Source organism: Pseudorasbora parva, chromosome 2 (genome assembly GCF_024679245.1).
Source record: "Pseudorasbora parva isolate DD20220531a chromosome 2, ASM2467924v1, whole genome shotgun sequence".
Taxonomy (NCBI): domain Eukaryota; kingdom Metazoa; phylum Chordata; class Actinopteri; order Cypriniformes; family Gobionidae; genus Pseudorasbora; species Pseudorasbora parva.
In genome coordinates, this window is record NC_090173.1 from 35737090 (window position 1) to 35761387 (window position 24298).

General features: G+C 37.7%; 1 protein-coding gene across 2 annotated transcripts in view; it reads left to right on the top strand.

Moving 5' to 3' along the window:
* The first annotated feature begins 565 nt into the window (after positions 1-565).
* Positions 566-24298, top strand: part of LOC137041678 (trinucleotide repeat-containing gene 6A protein-like) — an 89212-nt gene continuing 65479 nt past the window's right edge. The window contains exon 1 of one of the 2 annotated variants that reach the window (XM_067418268.1): positions 566-666. The gene's annotated coding sequence lies outside the window, so the exon portion shown is untranslated. The remainder of the gene's footprint in view (positions 667-24298) is intronic. The other variant, XM_067418277.1, reaches the window with a different exon arrangement.

The window sequence follows — 24298 nt, forward strand, 5'->3', positions numbered from 1 at the left end:
AAATTCTCATCCCACTATGCTAATTTTCTAGTCACATTTGCTCTCTTCAGACGGCAAACATAAAGGGCAAACTGCCTTTGCTTTACTGTAAGCCAAATTGCTGAAACAAAGATGGTGCTTTACATGTTGAAAACAAACAAGCCAGCAGTCATACGAGGTTATTATTGATTCATATGATTATTTTAATATTCATCCTTGATGCTCTCTTCTCAGGTCAGTTGGAGACCAAAATTTTCTTAAAGGAAACCAACCTATTTCTTAAAGGATTTTAAAATTAAATTTACTCAAGCATCTATGGATTCAAATAACATCCCAACAATCCCCATAAAACAGCCTCATGTATATTTACAATTATTTATATATTATTTATATAATTGTTAGACGAAACAAAGTAAACATGATAACAAAAATGCATCAGGCATTGAGCTGAAAAAAAGAGCATTCCTTTGGTGAGCTGGCACAGTTTTGTTGGTTGGCACCAGCACATTATATGTCCTGTGTGTGTCCTCACGAGAGGGTTTGCCCCCTCATGCTGTTGCTTCCAGTTTCCTCCAGTCTCCCCTGCCGCCATGTCTGGCACTGCTTTCGGTGTGCCGAGTGTTCTGTAGTCTGCTAAAACCTGCTGCCATACACTGCGCTCTGGGAGTCCTTTCTGCTGCATGTCAGGTAAGGGCAAACCCTCCACCCTGCTGCATACATGCATACATTCACATTCAGAGGGAAAGAAGGCCTGTCACTCCTTTTACATGCATATTATCAATAGAATTAGGACAAATCATTGTGTGAGAAGCAAGAATGAATACAGGGCAACTTTGCTCGCTTGCCAAATGGTGAAGTTGATGTTTTTGTTTGTTTTTGAACGTTGTCCAGTATCTGGTAATATGTGGTGACGGCTGCATATTCCATTTTTGTGACTGTGCCAGAGATTCACTGGCATGGTAGGCTTGTTTATAATTGTTAAACAAAGATGCAGCCACAGGAATAATGATTCTGTAAGTTCAAAAAAAGGGGGGAAAAAGAATGTGACTGTCACATTTTAGCACGGCAAGTTCCAAAAAGATCACATTGGAATTTGTATTTTCTCATTTATTTATGTTTTGTTTTTTTCTCTCACTCATCCGTGTTTAAAAAAAAAAGTTATCTTGTTTGGTACTGTGTTCAGGCTCCATGCCAAGTCTACCTCATTAAAATGAAGCATATGCAGATATGTCTTGTTTAAGCTAATGGTGACACTTAATTGTTGTTTTTGGTCTTTAGTGAGGTGAACATGCAGGTAAATTTCTAAAGGTGGATGTTTTCTGTTTTTCTTTATGAAGCATAAATGCTCTTGTCAGGAAATCTCTTGTGAAAATGTGTCTGGCTGTATTTTCAAGACTCATCTTTGAAGATTGAACGCTTTGAGGTTGCTTGTGGGGAGGTGTTGTTTCTTTTACATTGCCTTGTGTGTTTTCACTTGTCTTGCAATTGATTCGAACATCAGTAAAGTCCAAAGTCGATCTGTATCATGCACCACTATGTGCCAGGACATCCTCTGGTAAACATGGAGGTTCACAAGAGCTGGTGACTCACATGACTCGCAATACAGCAGCTTCTTTTATGAGTGTGTCTAGTCTGGCAGTAGATCTCTGAAGGGCTCTCTACTCACCTGGCACAGACACACAGATTCAGTGCCAGCAGCATTCTAGTAGCCTCCATATGCTTGGCCTGTCAGACTCCTAAACCAGAACATATACTGGCAGTCTTTATTTTTATTATATTAGTGTATTATTAACTTTATCACTCCCCTTGAAGTTATAATTTTGTTATTCTAGTCACTAATGTGACTATTCTAGTCAATAAAGTCAAGCTTTTCAACATCAAAAAAATCTGTTAAAATGTATCTCCATATCAGCTCACTAAAATAGAACTATGTAGTATATTTATGGTGTGACATCATTTTTATAACAAAGTACAAATATTTCATGTTGTTTCTCGATGAGATCTACTTTAACTACTTGGTTTAATCACCCTGTTGTTTCTAATTCAAGATGAGATTTCAGAGCTTCAGCAGAAGGGAAGGTTATCAGTGAATATTGATGTGTTGCTCATGCAATGTTATCATTTGGTGTCAAAAGTCTTGGAAGCACATGTCATATGGTCTATGTTTTGTTGGGTTATTTTGTCCTTTTTAGAGCTTGACGAACTGTCAATGTATTTAAAACGGGTCTGTGAAGATTAAAGTCATGAAATGGGAGATGCATAGACTTGGTAAACCCAGCCCGATCTGCCGGCTATTTGATTTCGCCCAGGCTGGAAACATACTTTTATCCTGCATATGTTACAAATTTGCTGGGTCCAATCACAACCAGGCTTATCCACCTGGCGCAGTAGCGGTGGGTTCAACACAATGACAGATAGAGAAGCAATGGATCGTTGGTCTTTTTGGTTGAAGGACTACCCAATTTCACACAGAGTCATTCGAACTTGATCACGCCTCTTGTGCAGTAAAAATACAGAACAGACTCCCCAGACTAATGTTCAATCTTAAAAGACCTAGCTTGATCTGGTGATAGCCAGACAAGGTGATGCCACTTTTTAAGTAAGAGTTAATGGAGGGCAGGTCATGCTTATGAATTGATTGGATTGTTGGATGGTTTGTGGTTTGCTATTGCTGTGATGCCATGTCATGTCATGTGAGTGATGGGTCGTCCCGCCCTTGCGCCATTAAACACATCATCAGAAAAGAGAAGAGATGTTGCTGCAAGAGGAAGGGGGAGTTATTTTGATCGTCAACGACAAATCGTTAAATAATAAATGCTCCAATATTTCATAAAAAAATAAGAATTGTCCATTGTGAATTTATAGTGACTTATCCTTTTGTGCTCATAAGAACAGCATAGAACAGCATGCAGGTTTGAAAAGACATGAGGATAATTACATGCTGACAGAATTTTCATTTTTATGCATAGTGTGGCAAATGTAGTGAATGTTGCAGATAACGACCTCTTCTGCCTGATATGTGTAATCACTGGACGGTTTTAATATTTCTAAACCACATCTCACAAAAATGTGATCAGCTTTACTTGGTTTAAGATAGAATAACAGGGCAATTGCTTAGACTCAGCTTGGCTGGCAATGTGGCACTAAATCAGTGCTGGGTGGCGATATTGTCTTCTGTGCATAGGTTCATACCAGGCCACAAAGCACTATTATGTGTGCAGTTGCTTTGGAATTATTGGAGCTGCTGCCGCTGGCTGTTTTCTGTCTGTTTTTTGTGGCTGCAGTGGTGAGAGGTCCTGATTGCATCTCCTGTATGCCACCACTGCTGCCTGGCCCCGCCTTTGACCAGAGCTGTGCACAGAATTTCAATGAGCTTTGTGAAGGAGAGAGAGAGAGAGAGTGTGTGTGTGTGTGTGTGTGTGTGTGTGTGTGTGTGTGTGTGTGTGTGTGTGTGTGTGTGTGTGTGTGTGTGTGTGTGTGTGTGTGTGTGTGTGTGTGTGTGTGTGTGTGTGTGTGTGTGTGTGTGTGTGTGTGTGTGTGTGTGTGTGTGTGTGTGTGTGTGTGGTTTCATAGCTGGTTGGTTATGATGTTGAGAGGTTTATGCAAGCTTAGTGTTCCATAGTTTATTTTATTTTGCAAGGCAAACAGCGACGGGACCTGCAATTCCTTTGGATGAATCTAATAAAACCTGTCAAGATTATTATCCACATTATATTTACTCTACAAAATAATTATTTAAATGTTTTAAGTTACATTAGTTAAATTAAAGTTAAAATTTACATTAAATTGCAATAATGCAGAAGAGTGTCATTCTAAAAAAAATAATTAAAATAATTAAAATAATTAAAAAATAAAAAATAAAAAATAAATAAATAATCAAAAGTTTGGGGTCAGTAAGATTTGTAATGTTTTGAAAGAAGCAAATGCATTTAGTTGATCAGTAAAAACAGTAATATTGTAAAATGTCTATATATACAATATAATTTAAAATAACTGTTTTCTATTTTAATATATTTTAAAGTAAAATGTAGTCCTATGAAGAAAAGCTGACTTTTCAGCATCATTACTCCAGTCTTCAGTGTCACATGATCCTTCGGAAATAATTTTAATATGCTGATTTAGCGCTCAAGAAGCATTTATTATCATCATTATCGATGTAGGGAAAAAAAGATTTTAACTGATTAAAAAAATATTTTTTTTTATTTTATTTTTTATGAATAGAAAACATCAAAAGAACAGCATTTATTGAAACACAAATCTTTTTCCGTATTATAAATACAGTGCATCTGGAAAGTATTCACAGCGATTACATTTTTCCAAAAATAATTATGTTTCAGCCTTATTCCAAAATTGATTAAATTCATTATTTTCCCCTCAATTCTACAAACAATACCCCATAATGACAGTGTGAAAGAAGTTTGTTGATATCTTTGTAAATTTATTGAAAATAAAAAGACAACCAAAATCACCTGTACATAGGCCTAAGTGTACGCAGCCTTTGCCGTGAAACTCAAAATTGAGCTCAGGTGCACCCTGTTTCTACTGATCATCCTTGAGATGTTTCTACAACTTGATTGGAGTCCACCTGGGGTAAATTCATTTGATTGATTCATTTGATTTGGAAAGGCACACACCTGGATTGTACACAGACAGGGTTGTATCGAGGCACATATCTGGGGAAAGGTACAGAAACGTTTCTGCAGCACTGTGCCCAATGTGCACATCATCTGTAAATGGAAGAAGTTTGGAACCCCAAGGACTCTCCTAGAGCTGGCCGCCCAGCCAAACTGAGAAATTGGGGGAGAAGGGCCTTAGTCAGGGAGGTAACCAAGAACCCAATAGTCACTCTGACAGAACATCGGCATTTCTCTGTAGAGAGAGGAGAACCTTCCAGAAGAACAACCATCTCTTCAGCACTCCACCAAATCAGGCTTGTATGAAAGAGTGGCCCGACGGATAACCACTCCTCATTAAAAGGCCACCTGTAGTTTGATCAATGGCAGCGGAAGGACTCTCATAACCACGAGAAACAAAATTCTCTAAATCTCTTTGCCCTGAATGGCAAGCTTTGTGTCTGGATACCATCAATACATCCCTACAGTGAAGTATAGTGTTAGCGACATCCTGCTGTGGGGATGTTTTTCAGTGGCTGGAACTGGGAGACTAGTCAGGGTCAAGGGAAAGATGAATGCAGCAATGTACAGAGACATCATTGATGAAAACCGGCTCTAGTGTGCTCTGGACCTCAGACTATGGTGAAAGGTTTTTCTTCCAGCAGGACAATGACCCTAAGCACACAGCCATAACAAAGGAGCGGCAACGGGATAACTCTGTGAATGTCCTTGAGTGGCCCAGCCAGAGCCCAGACTTGAACTCGATTAAACATCTCTGGAGAGATCTGAAAATGGCTGTGCACCGACACTCCCCATCCAACCTGACAGAGCTTGAGAGGTCCTGCAAAGAAGAATGGGAGAAACTGCCCAAACATAGGTGTGCCAAGCTTGTAGAATTACACTAGATTTGAGGCTGTAATTGGTGCCAAAGGTGCTTTAACAAAGTATTGAGCAAAGGCTGTGAAGACTTATGTAATTTTATTTTTAATAAATTGGCAAAGATTTTAAGCTAACTTATTTCATGTTGCCATTGTGATTTTTTTTTTTTTTATTATTATAAAAAAAAATTAAATCAATTTTGGAATGAGGCTGTAACATAACAAAATTTAGAAAAAGGAGTGCTGTGAATACTTTCCGGATGCACTGCATCTTTACTGTAACTTGATCATTTTAATTAATCATCATTGTTAAGTAATAATTGTTTTCGTAACCTTAATTTTGGGTAGTAATTTCATTTAAGTATTCCAATAATGAAAGCCACTTTGGGAATGAGAAATCACACAAGTGTTAAATAGTTTTTTTAATATATATATATATATATATATATATATATATATATATATATATATATATATATATATATATATATATATACTAGTGGGGGGGGGGGGGTTCAGTTCGATTTGAGGCATGTCTTATGAAGACTTATGCAGATAAATGTCCATAATAATAATAATAATTTATTACATTTATATAGCGGTTTTATCTGCACTCAAAGCACTACATATGAAAAGGGGGAATCTCCTCAATCAGCATCTACCATATTGTGCCAGAATGCCCACCACACACCAGCTTATTTGTGGAGAGGAGACGAGATGATGAAGCCAATCAATATACATGGGCGAATTTCACCAGGATGCCTGGGTGACACACCCCTACTCTTCTACAAAAGACATCCTGGGATATATATTGACACCACAGCGAGTCAGGATCTCCGTTTAACGTCTCGTCTGAAGGATGGTGCTCTTTGACAGTATTGTGTCCCCTTCACTATAATTGGGCGTTAGGACCCACACAGACGACAGGGGGAGCACCCCCTGCTGGCCTCACTAACACCTCTTCCAGCAGCTACCTAGTTTTCGCAGGAGGTCTCCCATCCAGGTACTGACTCGACCCTGCTTGTCTTGGGCTACATGGTGACATTACTGCTTGCTTGCCGTCAGATCATCAGCTTTAGTTCAGCAGAGCAGATTGTCTTTAGGTGCACCAGATTGGGGTATGAGTGTTGAGGAAGAGCAGAGTGTCAGAGCTGTTATCTGGGTGCATGACGGTGTCTGTGTGCATTTACACAAAGGTGGTTTTGTCAGCCTCTCACCCTGAAGCAGAGCAAGTTAGTACAGGGACAAGTGTGTCTGCTTGCAAGGTATCTATTGCATGTGTGATGCAGTGTAAAGTGCGCCTTGCAGCAGCTCAGGAGTGGCAAACGGCCCTGCTGATTTAGCTGTTAACAAAGGCAAGCATTCAAATGAATTAGGCTCTGCTCCAAGAAGGGGATGGGGGGTGGCTTAGCTGATAAATATTCATTGAAACTCAGGCATTTCTGCAGTGTTCTCACTCTCTCACGCCAGGGTTCTTTCTCTGTCCGTAGCTCCTTTCATTTGCCCTCTTTCATTTTGATCTGTATGCGTTATGCCACCTGCACCGAGAGGCTCAAATAGGGGAATCAAATAGGAACCAGAACATGGTGCCCCCTGGTGTTCCCCTATCTTTTTCTCCATCTCACTGTCTCCTTATATTCCCCTAGGTACTCCTAGCCTGGGGATTCTAGGTTTGTCACGTGACCCTTTCGTCCACGTTCATGTGACTGTGTGGATTGCTGCTTGACACCACGTGTTACCTGTGAGTCAAAAAGAGGAGAGATATAGACAAGCAATTTAAATATTAAAAGAAAAAACCCTGCTGTTTCACTGCATGCCCACATTACCTGTCATCAGGCAGTTTGTTTGAGTGTATGTGTCAGCATGTGCATGTGTGTGTCGCTGGAGCGGCGTCTGTGAACAGCCTGACTCTGATTATGTGCTGCAGCCACTTGGGTAAGTTCCTGACACACGCATCCATTCATTTGTGGCTCTCCACAGTCAAGTCATTGTCATGCGTGGTGTGTATGCAGAGCTCCCATGTAAATATTGTTATGCTGTCATTGAAATCTAAAGCGTGGCGCAGAAACAGCGGGTTTGCTGTTAGGCTCTGATGGCACGCTCGATCGCAGACTCTTTTGAAATGGACAAAAAGCCCTTTTGTTTAACCTTGCAGGATTGTTTCTTTTCTGTTTAGGGTTGATACATGCTCCACTGCTGCTCATTGCGACCTATATTATGAATATAATTAACATAGTTATGTTACCCGTGCTGTATTTTACTGAATTGCATGTCTTTTGAATATCCACCTGAAGCTTCACAGAAACTGGGGTTTAGAATGGACTGTTGTTTGGAAGTTGTAATGCAGTAAGTGGAAAGTTTGAGAGCCATTAGACCTAGACCTAGCCATTCAAGTGCTTATTATCTCTCATGGGAGAAGCATGTAGAAGCATGTGATCATTCTCAGATTAAATTATGCAAAGCTGTGAGAGTGCTTATGCCAGTTAGCATGCATTCTTTCTTGTGGGCGTATTGTTGTGAATGGTATTTATTTTTCCAAGAATTTTACAATATGGGTTAATTTTACACATGACAGCAAGGAATACATAGAACATTCACTACCACTACTATCAAGTTTGGGATCTGTAAGATTTTTAAATGTTTATGAAAGAAGAATCTTGTGCTCACCCAGGCAGTAATATAACAGTAATAATAATAATAATTAAAGCTGCGAGCAGCGATGACGAGCCCAAGCCGTTGGCACTGTGCACGGCAGGCAATAAGGCAATAAATAAATGTTATTTAAATCAAACAATGATTTTACAAGAAATTAGACACTTTCTGTTTCCCTTTTTTGTCCTTCATATAATCTCTCGCCATAGCAGCGCTGTTTGAGATATGCTACATTCTGAATGATTATAGGATATTCAGTTTCATTTTGACCAAGTTTTGTGTCGATTCCATGCATCTCCTATGAGTACTTTATAAAAACTTAGAGCCTGACTTATCAAAAAATCTAAATTCGAACCAAAATATCTGATTTCCTGTTGGTTGCAGCTAATAACTGTAAATTAGAAAGTTGTCCGGCTAGAAGGGAACAATAAATATACCCCCCACACTTTTGTCAAAAGGTGCGCTAATGAGCCCCTCCATTAAAAGGAGTCCAAAAAAATTCATGCTTGAAATTGCATGAAACTTGACACACACATCAGAGATACCGTCCAGAATATGCAGGCGAAGCCTGTACGTGGTGTCCGTTTCTGAGGCTTTGCCTGCATATTCTGGACGGTGTGTGTGTCAAGTTTCATGCAATTTCAAGCATGCTAAGAGTCTCAAGAAAACCCAAAAAGATCATTAAACATTGACACATTGCCGTGGCAACAGTATTTAAAATATCAGGAATCCATTCGTATGTCTATATCTGTTATATTTTTTACATTATATTGATAAAGTTTGAAGAAAAATCTGGTAAAAATAAGACAGTGATTCCATTTTTTTTATTGACACACTTCCTGCTGCCAGTTGGTGGTGCTATAACTTTGACAGAATATTAGCATGTAGATGTCTACAGTAGATGTCTTCAGGTCAGGACTCTTATCAAAGTGAAGTTTGGGGCAGATCGGACATTGTTTGCCCTAGTTACAACAACTTCCTGTGTCATAGCAAAACAAAAATTTGTGACTGTGCAAATATGATGTTGATCTGATTAAATCTCTAGGAGGAGTTTGTTAAAGTACAACGTCTGGCAATGGCAAAAACTACACCAATTTACTAAAGAAAATTCTAAATATCTTACCTCCTGTTGGTTTTTCAGATTTGGCGACCAAGGACTTTTTTGTTGGTATTTGTATTGAATGTGTCTAACAAATTTTCATACTCGTACAAGAAACGTAGCTCTAATGATGCTTAATTGAAATTTTCTAGGTGGTGCTATCTTGTGAAGACCGTCTTTAAACGTCTTTAAACTATTGTATGACATAGGACCACTGATTAGGAGCCACAATCACAGAAATCACCACAATTGTTTCACAATGGAAATCTTTCATCTGGGACAGCCAAAAATTGTACAGTGTGTCCTGGGCTTTAGAGAGACTACTTCATCCGCTTTCGCTGGAGAATCATTTATAAACGCGGTCATGTGCAATGTCTATTTTGAGAAAATTTAATTTTTATTTTTACCTTTTTTTGTGCCTTTGATGTATGTAAACCTGTTGTAGGAGACCTCCAAAACAGAATTAGGAACATTTAAAAATAGCATAATAGAGGCACTTTAATCTATTAAAATGCAATTTATTCCTGTGATGGCAAAGCTGCTTAATATTTTAATCATGAAATTAAACCATGATGTATTTTTTTAGGAAGAACAGAATTTCAAAAGAACAGCTTTTATTTTAGAGAGAAATCTTTTGTAATCCTGTAAGTGTCTTTTAATTGTAATCTTACACTGTCACCTTTGGTCAACTTAATGCGTCCTTGTTGAATAAAAATATTTATTTCAAAATCTTCCTGACCCTGTAGTAACAATTTGAAGAAAAGTTTTTGTACTGAAGCTGAGGTAAATATTCTTCTCTTTTGTGTAAATAATGCAAATGTTTAAAAATCTTAAAATTAAGTAAAGAATTTGGTAAAAAAAAAAAAAAAGGGGAATAAAAATGCATTATTTTGTTTTTTTAAACCAGTATAGAAACCACAATAGTTCAAGTGAAATAGTTTCTGTTTCTAGGCAGTATTATTGTTGTGTGAAATAACAAGAATGCATGTATAAAGCAGTAAAATCAAAAAATGAAACTGATGGCAATTAGCAAAACTAATCATTTGTCAACTGAATTGACAAACAAGCTATAATTTGACTGCTGAAAACAACTAAAGCATTGTCAAGTTTAACCACCATGTTCTAACCAGCAGCATTGAGAGGACAACTTCTAGCACTGTAGGTGTGAGTTTGTGTATGTGCGCTTTAGCCTTCGAGCTCTGCTCTGATTGTTGTTGACAGCCAGTCAGATTGTTTAGTCTGTTTCAGCAAAAGCCCCGGCTGAGGAGCAGTCGCTTTCCTGTTGGCCATTACAGGGAGGAAAAAATGCACTCTTTTATGCGTCATCCCAAGTTTTAGATGTCATGCAGAACTGCCTGGGGTTTTATGTTGCAAAGTTATGTAACTGAGTTTGAGTTGATATGCAGACTTCCCTGTTGTTAAATTGCTTCAGTGTGGACAGTCATGCAGAGGACTTATTGGATGGCATCAAACAAAGCTGGTCATTGTGACGAAATCTCTGTTCATTGCTCTCTCTGTCTTTGCGAGTTGAGTGAGAGTATGTGTTCGGCCTCACTTCTGGGAGCAGCTTTTGAATGTGTTAATATGTGCTGCGTGCTTTCAACAACAAAATAAACACAACAAAAATGACTGGTGAGAAAAGAGCAGTTAAGAAAGCAGCTGAGCATAGTGACAAGGATATGTTTACATGAGCTCTGCAATTCGGCACTCTAGTCATTTCACTTCACATGTATTAATGAACTTTATACTATAGATTGCTTTGCAGTATTAAACACAGGGCACCAGACTTTTTGCTAACTTTTTTTCTGCTGGTGTGACTGGATTTGGTTAGAGGTCGAACTGGTGCGACCACCGCGGTGCCCAACTGATAAGAGCTGCCTTTTCTGTTACATATGAGAAGCATCGAATGGCAAACAAAACGAAAGCTGAACGGAACCGCGCTACTCGCTTGAGCAGTGCTGAACGCTTATCTTTATCTAGTGAGACAGATACACAGCGCTAGGAGATGCAGTGAGAAGGCATTTAAAATCACCACAGAATTAATAACATGGCTACTGCGAGATCTGCAAATTCTCTGTTATAAATCACAGATATCAGATCAAACAGAGTTGACATGGAGACCAGGATAAATATTTAGAAACATTCAGGGGTTTCAGTCCACAAATCATAAACGTTCACCTTGGATTTAATACCCCATGGTACTGAAGAAATGCAAGAAATAATCCTGAAAATATATATATATTTTTACATTGTTCATCTCATACAACCTTTTGTTTCCACTTTTTACAACACTTCAAAGCTCTAAATATGATCTAATTTTAATCTAATTTTTTGTTTGATTCATTAAAATGAAATGTTTAAAGGTGAAGGCCACTTAATGGCAAAAAAGACCACTATAACCAGTAGGTTGTGGCAGTAGGTTGTGGCGTTATTAGACATTTCTACTCCTTAAAGAGCATATTAATATATGGAAAACAGTAGGGAGTCACAAAGTCTCAATAAATTGTGACTGGATTACACAGAAAACAAATATAGTGTGCTCCTTTTAGTTCAGTATGATACTATAGAAGAACAATAGTACATTTAATAAGAGTGGAATATATTAAAATATTCCTTAAAAAAAATTTTTTGCACATTACTGTTGTTAATAAGTTATTTTTTTCTGCAGCATATTACATATTTCCATTAAACAAACATGTACTATTATTAGTAACTGCACTTATTAACAAAACAATGCAAAACAATAATAATTTCATGATTAAGTTACCTTTATGATAAATTTCCCTCCAGCATCACCAAATCAGGTGCTGGCGCCACCTTCTGTAGAATTGTCTGGAGCCCCTGATTAAACATGGAAAAACTGTCAGTGTCATTTTCAATTAACTGATGAGCATTTCTTATTTAAATGTGCTATGTGTACGGATTTTCATATATTAACCACTTTTTTAACGATATGTGAACAACTTTAAACGAAACTTCAAGAACGAGACCTTCCCCAACTTCCTGGGTTGTTTATGAAAGCCAGTGTAGACTGTTTTATTTTGTGAAGGACGTTTTTGACAGGAAAATCAAAAGGATATGACTTGTTTTTTTATGAGCACTCCTGAGAGCCTCTCCTTCATTCTATGAAACGTGAAACGAATGCTTGTACAATTGCTGCATTCACACCATGACGTACTCACCTTGATTTTTAGTTGACACATAAAGTTTTAACTCTGAGTTGTTCATGTCCTCAGACTGGAAATTAATGACATTTATGTTACCACTATCATTGCCTATATAAATCGGTCATGTGGTATAGAGGTCATGTGGTACAAGTTTATAAAATTCACAGCTAATAAATTGTAATTACCAGCTCTATGAGGAGGAAATTGACACTTTTTGCAAGTTGAAATCTCGTAATTATAGTGAACAAAAAAAGGGATTAATTCAACTTTAGTCTATATACTCTCTAATATACTTTATAATCAAACTATCATAAGAGTAATTTTAATTACTTTTAATAACATTTTTTGACATCTTGCCAGTGAATTCCAGAGCTTGTGCAAGCATATCTACATCGCTATGATCTATGTATGTGCCGATATCAATTTTTCATGTTGCGATTAATTGATGAAGTTTTATCACGATATACGATATTACCACGATATTAAAAATAAGTTGCAAAAAAAAGTGTTGCCATAGCATAACAGCTTTAAGAACTATTTTTGTAAGAACAAAAATAACTGAATGTTTAAATACAATAATGCACCAAAAATATATACAGCTCTGGGAAAAAAATTAAGAGACCCCTCATTGAGAAATCAATGTTAAGTGGTCTCTTGATTTTTTTCAGAGCTGTAAAAGTACAATTTTCAAACAGATTAAAGTGCAAAAGAAATAGGCTATAAAGAACAACAGGTAGGCTTACAAATTACAATAAGGGCTCATTAGTTAATGCATTAACTAAGATTGAGCAATAGCTACATTTGGTACAGAAAGTATAATGTTTTTGGTAATGTTAGTTAAGAAATACTGATCATTGTTAGTTTTATCTTAGGTCCATTAAAAGTTATTTTGATTTTAATGTTATTAAAAAGTAACTAAGAAATGAACATAGAATGATTCATTCTTTATAAGTATTTTTCATTGTCAGTTTGGTAATAATGAATTAACCATAGACTGTAAAAAAATATGGACGTAGTGTCCGTGACGTCACCCATAGGATTCTGATAAGCCGTTCTGAAGCTTAAAGTATGGGCGAGCTGGGCGTTGCCATCTTGTGAGCGAGTCAACTCGTGTCACTCTTGGATAACAGAAAATGGGCAAAAAGGCGGGATGTGCGCGGAGCTGAGGTGACGCAATAACTATAGACGGCAGATAAATGGCTATCCACTTGTAACCACGCCCTTAATTATGCAGAACCTTAAGGCTTTATATAACGGAAACGAATGAGTTATAAAAAAATTCACCCCCCTCAGAGTTGTCAAGAAGATCAAAATTAGCATTATAAGCCAAAACCACAATTTGTACCAGGCTGTAAACATGTTTTTTTCTGCTTTAAAGTTGAGAATTTTAATATGGGGCTCAATGAGATTCTGCTCCCTTCTGGAGCCTGCCTCTAGTGGCCAGTTAAGGAATTACAGTTTACATTACTTCCGTATTGGCTTCAAGAGAGATCCCGGGAGGTTGCCGCTTGGAATTAACATGTTAACTAATGAAGTCGTATCTCAAAGTTATACTGAACAATAACAAATAATTAGAACAGTTCTAATTATTAGGGTTGTAGTCCAGATTAAAACATAAAAATGTTTAAATTTGAAAATAAATAGCCTATTAAGTCTTTAAGTATTAAGTATTTGGTGCTGTGATGAACAACATTGAGATTACAAAAACGAATGGCTGTTTTAAAAACTACACGCGTTTTTTTGTTTGTTTGCTGGTTCCCGGGGTAACAGCCGCATTCTGCAGTTCATCAGCGCCCTCTGCTGTCACTGAGCGGCACTTCAGCAGCACGTCTCCTTCACCGGTTCAGTCATGTGCAAACGCACGTTGGGATTGTTTATATCTGAGCACGTGTCCCTTTGACGCAGAATACAGCGGTGTTGAGCATTTATACGGTTGATGGGCAATCTTGAGTGCATTATAAAAAAAAATTATTATAAATTATTATTTATGATATTTTAAAGTGCCCACGATAACAATATCGTGCATATTCATTATCGTGATAAATCGCATTATCGAAAATCGGCACATGTCTACTATGATCAAAATGCATTCTTACCTCTATCCTTTATGTTTATTCTATTATTAGAGGAAAGCATTCAGCACATATTTACATATTCATCTAAACGTCTCTCTTAGCAGTGTGAACGGTCTGTGGATTGTTAAATGTATATTGCTGCAAAGGTGTTTCCAACTTTTTTTAGAAAACAAAAACAAAGAATTTGTTGTTAGTATCATCCTTTACATTTGAACATTTACGTTCAGTGACAGTCTCATGTATGTTACACGGGCACAAGTGCATGCAACAAGCAATAAGTTGCTGGCTGCAGTTCACTTATTGGCCACCTGCTAATAAAAAGGGTTTCTGAATTCTACATATAGCACCTTTAAGAAGGCAGAGTCTCAGAACACACCTACCTACTACCTAATCACCACTGAGAAAAGGTAGTTCGAAGGTGTTTATCAGCCTTTAGTGTACTTTTTTTTTTTTTTGAGTCAGTGAGAACGCATTGGCAACTGCATAGCAATACCCTGACCCGTTTCTATTTAAATCAATACCCTTTTGTATTACAGTCTATGTTTACAGTCTATTGCAGTTAGCATGCTAATAGAGAACATTTCATTTACACCAGTAAAAAGAAACTTGGAGAGAATATCCCAACCTTTTCTCAATTTTTTTAGGGGAAAAAATTACCCTCAAGCTGGGAACATTCAGTCATCGGTGAAATATTTTAATGAAAGTCATTCAGCCAGAGCGCAGTCCTGTTTTCTATCGAATTTCTTTTGCAGTGATTGTTATGAATGTGCAGAATCCCCATTTGGACACATTGTGTATATAGTGCCGTCAAGACAGATTTACAAACCTCAATATTCAAGCTATTTTCAGCGATGGGATGAGGGATTGTTTAAAAACAGCCCCTCTACGGTGCTGTCTTTGCCAGTGAGGAATACCAACAGTGCAGTACAGCGTTCACACAGCTGAATATCTTGCCAAAACCCAGTCAATAAAGCCTGCTTTTAAAAGCTTGTATGGCACAGTTGTACATAAACCATTTCAACTGATCCTCAGGTTTTTAAGAACAGAGTTCATCCAAACTCTCAGTCCTGTAGTCATGTCCTGGGTATGGTACACCAGCACTTCACACCACACATCCTGAATAGCTGCTTCTCTCAGAGACCTGTGTTTTTGTTTAGTGCCATAAAGGCAGCACTGAGCTTTTGTTCGTTACAGAACATGAGCCGATCGCAGCTTGGCACGCTTCCAGCAGCCTCCCAACTCTAAATACAGAGAGGCCTTTCATCCCCGCTCAGAATCCTCCTTACAGCAGCCAAACGTTGCACAGAGCTACAGCCAAGTGCCATCACTCAGTCCGCGCTGTGATTAATGCGCTCGGCAGACAAAACAGCACCGCATCTGGAAACGGCAGAAAGCCTGTTTTATTGCTCATGACTTACTCCGGACCCTGTTTTCAAATGCATTGCTATTAAGTGGCTGGTGTTTTAAGATTAAAGGAGATCTCTACTGCGTTGCAGTGGGTGGGTATTGATTTGCTGGTCCATCTAACGGGTGGCATGTTTGGGGAAATTGCATGGCCCTGCTAAACAGAAAGTAGCTAGTGTCTGGCCGCACACAAAGGCAGGAACTGCCGTACTTTGGCCATTGTACAGAGAGCCCAGTTCTTGAGAAAACGGACCTCACTTTCCCACGGAGAGGTTTGTGTTGTAATATGAGAGAGAGAAAAGAGAGAGCTCCTTCCATGACAACCATGACATCATCACAAACCAAACACTCTGTCTGCACTGTGCACATCCTCTTGGTGCCTGGCTTCAAGGAAATGGAGATTAAAGAAAATGATGCCAGGTCCTAAGTGTGGTTTCATTTGAACTGCAGACATGGCAGACTGAATGTGTAGGAGTACGCAGCTTCCCTAATGTGTTTGAGTTTCAAAGTCACATTTGAAATAGAGGTAAATGTCTTTGTTTTTGTTATGAAGCAAATATTTAACCATGTCGCATCTAAAGAAAATAAAGCACAACACATACACAACTAACATTAGATACAAAAGTTTGGGTCCATAACATTTTTGGTTACACTTTTTTTTTGAGGTGTCCTTTTTACAGTATACATTTAAGTACTAAGTAAAATACTTAAAGGTCCACTGAAATCAAAATGTAAGTTTTTTTAGCTTTTAGTATGACTGTGTTAGCCTTAAAGTTATGAAAACGCTGATATGTTCCAAGACTTTGACAAAATTTGCATTTAGGAGATATAAGCATTCAAAATGTACAGTCTCTCACTTCCGTTAAAACGAATCTCAGATTTTGATGACATCATCGCAGACTTCACTTTCTCGTCAAATCTTCTGTCCAATCAAAATGCTCTCTAGAATCTAAGGCCCACCCCCTACACTGCTGAAGCTGCAGCAGAAATCGGTCAGTTGTTAACACACATTTACTAATTTCTACATGGTGAAAGGCAAATAGCACACTATATATGTGATAGGAAACGATTCAGTGTAAATGTGCTTTCATTTGAGGCGAATTAAGTCTGTTTTCACGTTAGTTTCACACACCGCAGCAGCGCACACACCCCAACGTCTCTGGTCTAAATTTAGACTACAGACACGAGAGCGCAGCACGGATCCGTGCAGACAGACAACAAACATATCGTCCCATTTGAATTCTGTACAGAATAGTGCATTTCAAAGTGTTTTGGAAGAGATTATGATAAATAGTGTTTGAGAAAACTGGCTTTACCGAACAGAGAAGGTCCGCTCTTGTGCTCTAGTCAAACTGTATATTAACAAAACGCTATTGGCTGTTTCAAAAAAGGGGAGGAGCTGCTAACAGCTGAAGCCGTTTCAGGGGAAATTACGTCAACACATTGAATAATGCAGCGCGTTTCAAGGCACTTCAGAGGGCCTTTAAAGGGTTACTTCAGTGTTTAGCATATGGCTTTGTGTCAGTAGAAACCCTGGAGTATATTTGAATGATCATACTTCCCCCCTCATATCCCCCTGAGAGGAGAGATTTATGCATTTTATTTCTGGAAAAAAATCCTCTGATGGCACAAATTGACGATATTTACGTCATCGGAGGAATCTTTGGCCGAAGACTACAGCCAGCAGAGGGAGCTATTTCCGCATGTTTTCAACCCGCGCATGGGGTATGGGAAATCGCACTCACAGCTCAGCTCACAGCTGCAGGCATTCATGTAAACGGAGCTATGCTGAGCAATGTAAGTGTTTTAACTTCTCAAATTAATTTCTATGAAAGTTAAACTTCCAAAGGCATGAACTGAAAACGTGCCAGATTGAACACACGCTGTGAATGTATATGCCATGAGTGTGGTTGCGATTACCTCAGCTTTCATCACGAGAGCTCATTCAGCTCATTCTTGACGGTAATGTTAATCTGACTCCTGCAGCGTTAGTGCTGTGACACTCGTGCGGCCACTCACTCGTTATATTGAACAGACACTTATTTTTAACACTTACAGTTTTTAATTGTAGTGTCTGTTCTCTAACTCAGTCACAGTAATCCAGTAGCTGTGGCTTTGGGAATGGCCTCACAAGGCAGCGAAGCATTCTGAGAATTGTTGTCTTTCATCCCCATTAAACAAAAATACATTTTCTGTCTTTTCTCAGTCTAGAAGGCACCAAATTCAAAAATAATTTTACATTTCTACTTCATTGATGACCCAGTTTACATACAGATTCATCTTCCCAGCACTGAAGTACCCCTTTAACTACATGTCCTTACTATAAGGTTGGGTATGATTAGGGTTTGGTTGAGGGTTTGTTGCATGTATTTATGCATTATTTAGTTGTTACCACAGTAACTACATGTAACAAGGACAATAAATCATACAGTGTGATTGTAAAGACCTTTAAATGGTAACAAAAGAAATCTCAAATAAATACTGTTCTATTGAACATTCACAACTGTTTTCAATCATCATTCTCATCAAGGATCATGTGACACTAAAGAGTAATGATGCTAAAAATTCAGCTTTGCTACCAGAGGAATATAAATATATAAAAATATAAAAGGAAGTATGTAACATTTATTGAATTGAAGGCAAGTTTGAAGAACCCAAGTGCAGTTTTATTAACATAAATGTACATATGCAAAGACTTGGCTTGACTTGACTATGAACAGAAACTTGCTAACAATGGTTACACGAACAAAGCTATAGAGAAAATGCTAACATGAGAGCTATATATAAACGGTATGCATGTGACGTCGGAGTGATATTTTGTGTCTAGGCTGAATTTTGGGGTTAATATCTTATATATTGTATTGTATTATAAATTGTATTGACAACTGAATAAAGGTTAAGGAACACTATACCGACTCCATTTAGATTAAACTGATAAACATTTGTTTCACTTGCATTTTCCCCCTATTAAATCCAGTCATGCAGCAGGTCTTCTGCCACTCAGTCCGGCTGGAAAAGTGACGTCAATACATAAACTCTATACACAGTGACTAATGACTAACAAGGAGTACCTGTAAATAGTCAAACAATAAACCAATGAGAAAACAGGACACGTCCAGAACAACCAATGAGAACAGGCTTGTTCGACTTTAAGCAGCATTGCGCAGTCCGATAGGAATATGACATCAAAGTACTGCAAGAGCAATTTAAAAGCATAAAGAGCATATCTTTTATACAGAGCATAGTTTTCTCTTCAGTCGCTCTCATAGTACTTTGATGTCATACACCAATCAATCTGTGCAGCGCTGCTTCAAGCCGAACAAGCCTAACATAACTCGAGACTAAGGAAGCATGACAAACCAGGAAACATGACAACAAAATAAAAGAGAGCATGAAACAAAAACAAAACTTGCATTGATAGTATTTCACAATATCACAGTTTAACTGTATTTTTATCAAATAAATGCAGCCTCGGTGAGGATATGAGACTTCCTTCAAAAACATTAAAATATCTTACCAACCCTAAAAGGTTTCAATTAACAATTCATTTTAACAAGGATTCGATTCATATCACGTTTTGAGGTTGTCGATACGATTTAAGGATGATCCGAAACAATTCAGTGACTTAAAATCGATTCAGTAACTTTTTAGCCAAAAATTTTAATCACTGTGACTGTGTGTTTTATTTCAGTCGAATCGAATCGTTGTTCAAACGAATCGTTACACCTCTAGTTTAAATGTTGTGTATTTAATAAAATAAAAAATAAAATAAACATTTTATTTTTATGCAATTAAATTAAATTCAGACATTTGCATTAACTTTTAACTTAATGTTTGCTTATGCCCATCCAGTGTTTATATTAGACAGATGTTTCTCTCCATGTGTATTGTATCCATTGGAAATGGTCTGCGTGTGATTATGTTGGCTTGGGTCTGAGTCATTAGTTAGAGGAAAGCTTGTTAGATCATTGTTTAGATTTTAGAAGGATCACTGTTAATATTGAATAGAGTTCTTTATATGAGAATAAAGATGTGTATAATTTTATTGATGTCTAAATACTCTGTCCTGTTCCAGTTTAATATGCAGTCAACTAAAAGTAAGCCATCTACTGAGATTGACTTCTCCTGTAGAAGTATTGTAATTACTGGCTTTATTGCACTTTTAAAGTAGTGTTTAAGCAGCCTAGCCAGAGCAGCCCAGCTGAGCATCATCCAAAGGTGTGACTGAGTTTGGGTATTTTGAGTTTGGGATCTGTTTGCGTGAGTAATGGCAGACGGTGAGTTTTTCTGGAAACCTGTTTTACAGAAATGTTTACACTTCACCTTTAACCGCCCTACAGCTTGAATGTAAGCTATTAGGCACAATTGCCTAGGTATCAAGTATTGTACTTTTGCTTCAACAATGAGAGTTATTTTTGTGTGTTTGTGCACATGCAGAAGTCAATAGGTCAGTAGTTCTTAGGCAAAGCTTTGGTCAAAGGCAAAGGCCACTTTGTGCTCAGACAACTGTTCAGAGTCAGACGGGCAATTGCGATGGGGTCAAAGGTGAGCTCATTAGGCTCCGATCAGTTGCGGTTTAGCAGAGCAAAGTTAGGGGTAAGACATACGAACACCATGAAGCATCAAATTCAAACAATACTCTCTAATTGTCTGAAGTCTAGCCAGGACTTTTTACGAGTCTACTGCCATTTATTTTAGGTTTTAAATGATTAGTGACAGCCATACAAGAATGTTGGTGTTAATGTGGAATGATTTAATTGTTTGATTGTCTTTGTTACATCCCCAGTCTAAGAACAATCATAAATACATAAAGTGACAGGTTATTGCAGTGCAAATTTTGTTTATCACAACTGGTTAGTTTGTTTACTAAGGAAAGCAAGAACTGATAAAAATGTGCGCCTTGAATGCAATATAAGTTGCTCTGGATGAAAACATCTGCAAAATTCATAAATAAAAATGTTTAGCCATCCATCTTTTACTTTTCCCCCATTTACAGGTTTACACTTTTTTTTAAAGATACAGGTAAAATATTGTGCTTCAGTCCTTTTGTAAGGTAATTAACTACCCATCCAATTATGAATTGCATAGTAGGACAAAATTATTCAATATAAAACTATTGATCTATAGTGATTGTACAATTTTGCCCTAGAATGAGTTGAAACAATTTTATGTAAAATTGTATTGTATCTAAATAGAGAGTATGGGGCTTATTTAAGGTCAAAAATTGTTTTACAGGTCAATTTACAACCCTATAAATTGTCCCTAGGATGTGAGGCTCTGTTTTTGCCTTATTTGAAAGGGTCGTGAATATTAATGTTGAGCTCTGCTCTGATTGGCTGTTTCTCTCCACTGCTGATAGCTTCTTAACTTTAAATCACAGTTGTTTTTCACAAACAAGATTTACATAAGAAGTAGGAGGCAATGGTGTTTGAGACTCACAGTATGTGATGTCCATGTACTGAACTCTTATTATTTCACTATGGCAAGGTTAATTCAATTTTTCATTCTAGGGCACCTTTAAACCGGTTCTTTATTTTTTGTAATATTTTTATATTTTATTTATGTGTACACAAACCCAATTCCAAAAAAATTGGGACACTGTACAACTTGTGAATAAAAACAGAATGCAATGATGTGGAAGTTTCAAATTTCAATATTTTATTCAGAATACAACATAGATGACATATCAAATGTTTAAACTGAGAAAATGTATAATTTTAAGGGGAAAAGTTTAAATTTCATGGCATCACCACATCTCAAAAGAGTGTTTACCACTGTGTGGCATCCCCTCTTCTTTTTATAGCAGTCTGTAAAGGTCTGGGGACTGAGGAGACAAGTTGCTCAAGTTTAGGAATAGGAATGTTGTCCCATTCTTGTGTAATACAGGCTTCTAGTTGCTCAACTGTCTTAGGTCTTCTTTTTAGCATTTTCCTCTTTATGATGCGCCAAATGTTTTCTGTGGGTGAAAGATCTGAACTGCAGGCTGGCCATTTCATTACCCTTCTTCTATGCAGCTATGTTGTTGTAATTGATGCAGTATGTGGTCTGGAACTTGGATATACCTTTCAGCATTGATGGTTCTTTGCCAGATGTGTAAGCTGCCCGTACCACACACACTCATGCAACCCCGTACCATCAGAGATGCAGGCTTCTGAACTGAGCACTGATAACAACTTGGGATGTCCTTGTCCTCTTTAGTCCGGATGACATGGCGTCCCAGTTTTCCAAAAAGAACTTCACATTTTTATACGTCTGACCACAGAACAGTTTTCCACTTTTCCACAGTCCATTTGAAATGAGCCTTGGCCCAGAGAAAACGCCTGTGCTTCTAGAGCATGTTTAGATATGGCTTCTGTTTTGACCCATAGAGTGTTAGCCGGCAACGGTGAATGGAACGGTGTGCACCGACAATGTTTTCTGGAAATATTCCTAAGCCCATATTGTGATTTCTATTACAGTAGCATTCCTGTATGTGATGCAGTGCTGTCCAAAGGCCTGAAGATCATGGACATCCAGTATGGTTTTCCGGCCTTGACCCTTATGCAGAGATTGTTCCAGATTCTCTTAATTTTTGGATGATATTATGCACTGTAGATGATAACTTTAAACTCTTTGCAATTTTTCTCTGAGAAACTCCTTTCTGATATTGCTCCACTATTTTTTCCACTATTGGGTGGTCCTCTGCCCTTCTTGACTTCTGAGAGACACTGCCACTAGAGGCTCTTTCATGTTGCCAATTGACCTAATGAGTTGCAAATTGGTCCTCCAGCGGATCCTTATATGTACATTTAACTTTTCCGGCCTCTTATTGCTGCCTGTCCCAACTTTTTTGGAATGTGTAGCTCTCATAAAATCCACAATAAGCCAATACACTTTCGAACATTTGATGTGTTACATTTATTCTATTGTGAATAAAATATAAGTTTATATTTTATTCACAAAAATATCTGTAAATGGTTGCATTCATTTTTTATTCACATGTACAGTGTACAGTGTCCCAACTTTTTTGGAATCGGGTTTATAATAGTATCATTACCATGGTTTTTGGAAATGTTTTTTTTTTTTTTTTTTTTGAGCATGTATCATGGTGGCATCTTTCAAATACCTTGAAGGTGTAGATAATTTGGTAATTATTCAGAACTGTGATAAATATTTAAGGCTGAAGTAGTTAGAACTTGAGGGGGGTTGGTGACACGTGGCCTTCTTAAACCAAAGGTATATAAATTCTTCCAAAGCTATTTATGTTCTTTCAAAACATGAAAATCACTTTTGTAGAACTCTGTGAGTTGACTGTGAGTTGACTTTTTTGTATTGTAACCCAGGTTAATGTTACACTTATATTATATGGACAGGTTCATGGTAAAATGAAAGCAGGTACTCCATGTTGTCTATTTGTTCTTTTAAACTACCTTCACAGGAAACATACATCAAATGCAAACAGACTTACGGGGCATGTGTTGTGTGTTCCTGTTTATGTGTGTTTTTTTATAAGAGCATATGGGTCTCGTGCACAATATGGGTGTTATATTTTACTCATATAGGGTTGAGGATGAGGTTGAAGAAAGAGAAGAAGGGATTGTGTGGAGTGTGTGAGCAGATGAGTTGATGTATATGCCTGGGGCTGAGAAGAGAGAAAATGAAACTGGCATACAGATGGATTTTTTTTCTCTGCCTACAGCTGTGCACAACTAATGTAACCCAGTTACCATAATGAAATGAAGTAGCTAGCACTTCATAAAACCCAGGCCGGGACCTCAGCTGTAAACTGGAAAGAGAGCAGGCTCTTATTTTAATCAGTGGTGATAATGCAGAACAACTTTAGCCCCAGTCCTGGTTTATTTTGTTAATAGGTGTTGAGTAGACTGAATTATTCTTTACAGAGCAAAGTCTTGAAATATGACCAATATTTGACTCTCTGAATGTTAGCATCAATCACCCATCATTGCACTAAATATGCTAATGCTGATTGTTCTGCTAGTGTAATGGCAGGTTTTATTTACTATAAAATGATTACTTCAGGAGTTTCTGAAGCTCACTCTATATACATTTTTAGACAGTTTTTTTAACCTTAGTGAGGTACAAGCGAGACGTTTTTTTTTTCTCTGTTCAATTGGTAAGAAAATGTGTCAAGAACATTGTGTTTTCCAGCTAGTTCTAAGCCTTTTTCCTCAAAAGCATATTGACTGGCTTAACACTGCCAGCTGTAATTTACATATCAGATGTTTGCTAAGCAAAATTGTATGCTATGTAGAGCAGGTGAAATGCTATGGTTGGTGCTAATTTAATTATCACAGGAGTGTGGACAGTTGAAACAGTGGATCACAGCCTTGAATTGCATTTTGATTAATAGTCACTTATGTGGTTCTGGGTGTCAAACACTGCTCAGCATGGGAATTAGCATCTTAAAGGGAAGATAGGCTGATGACATCCT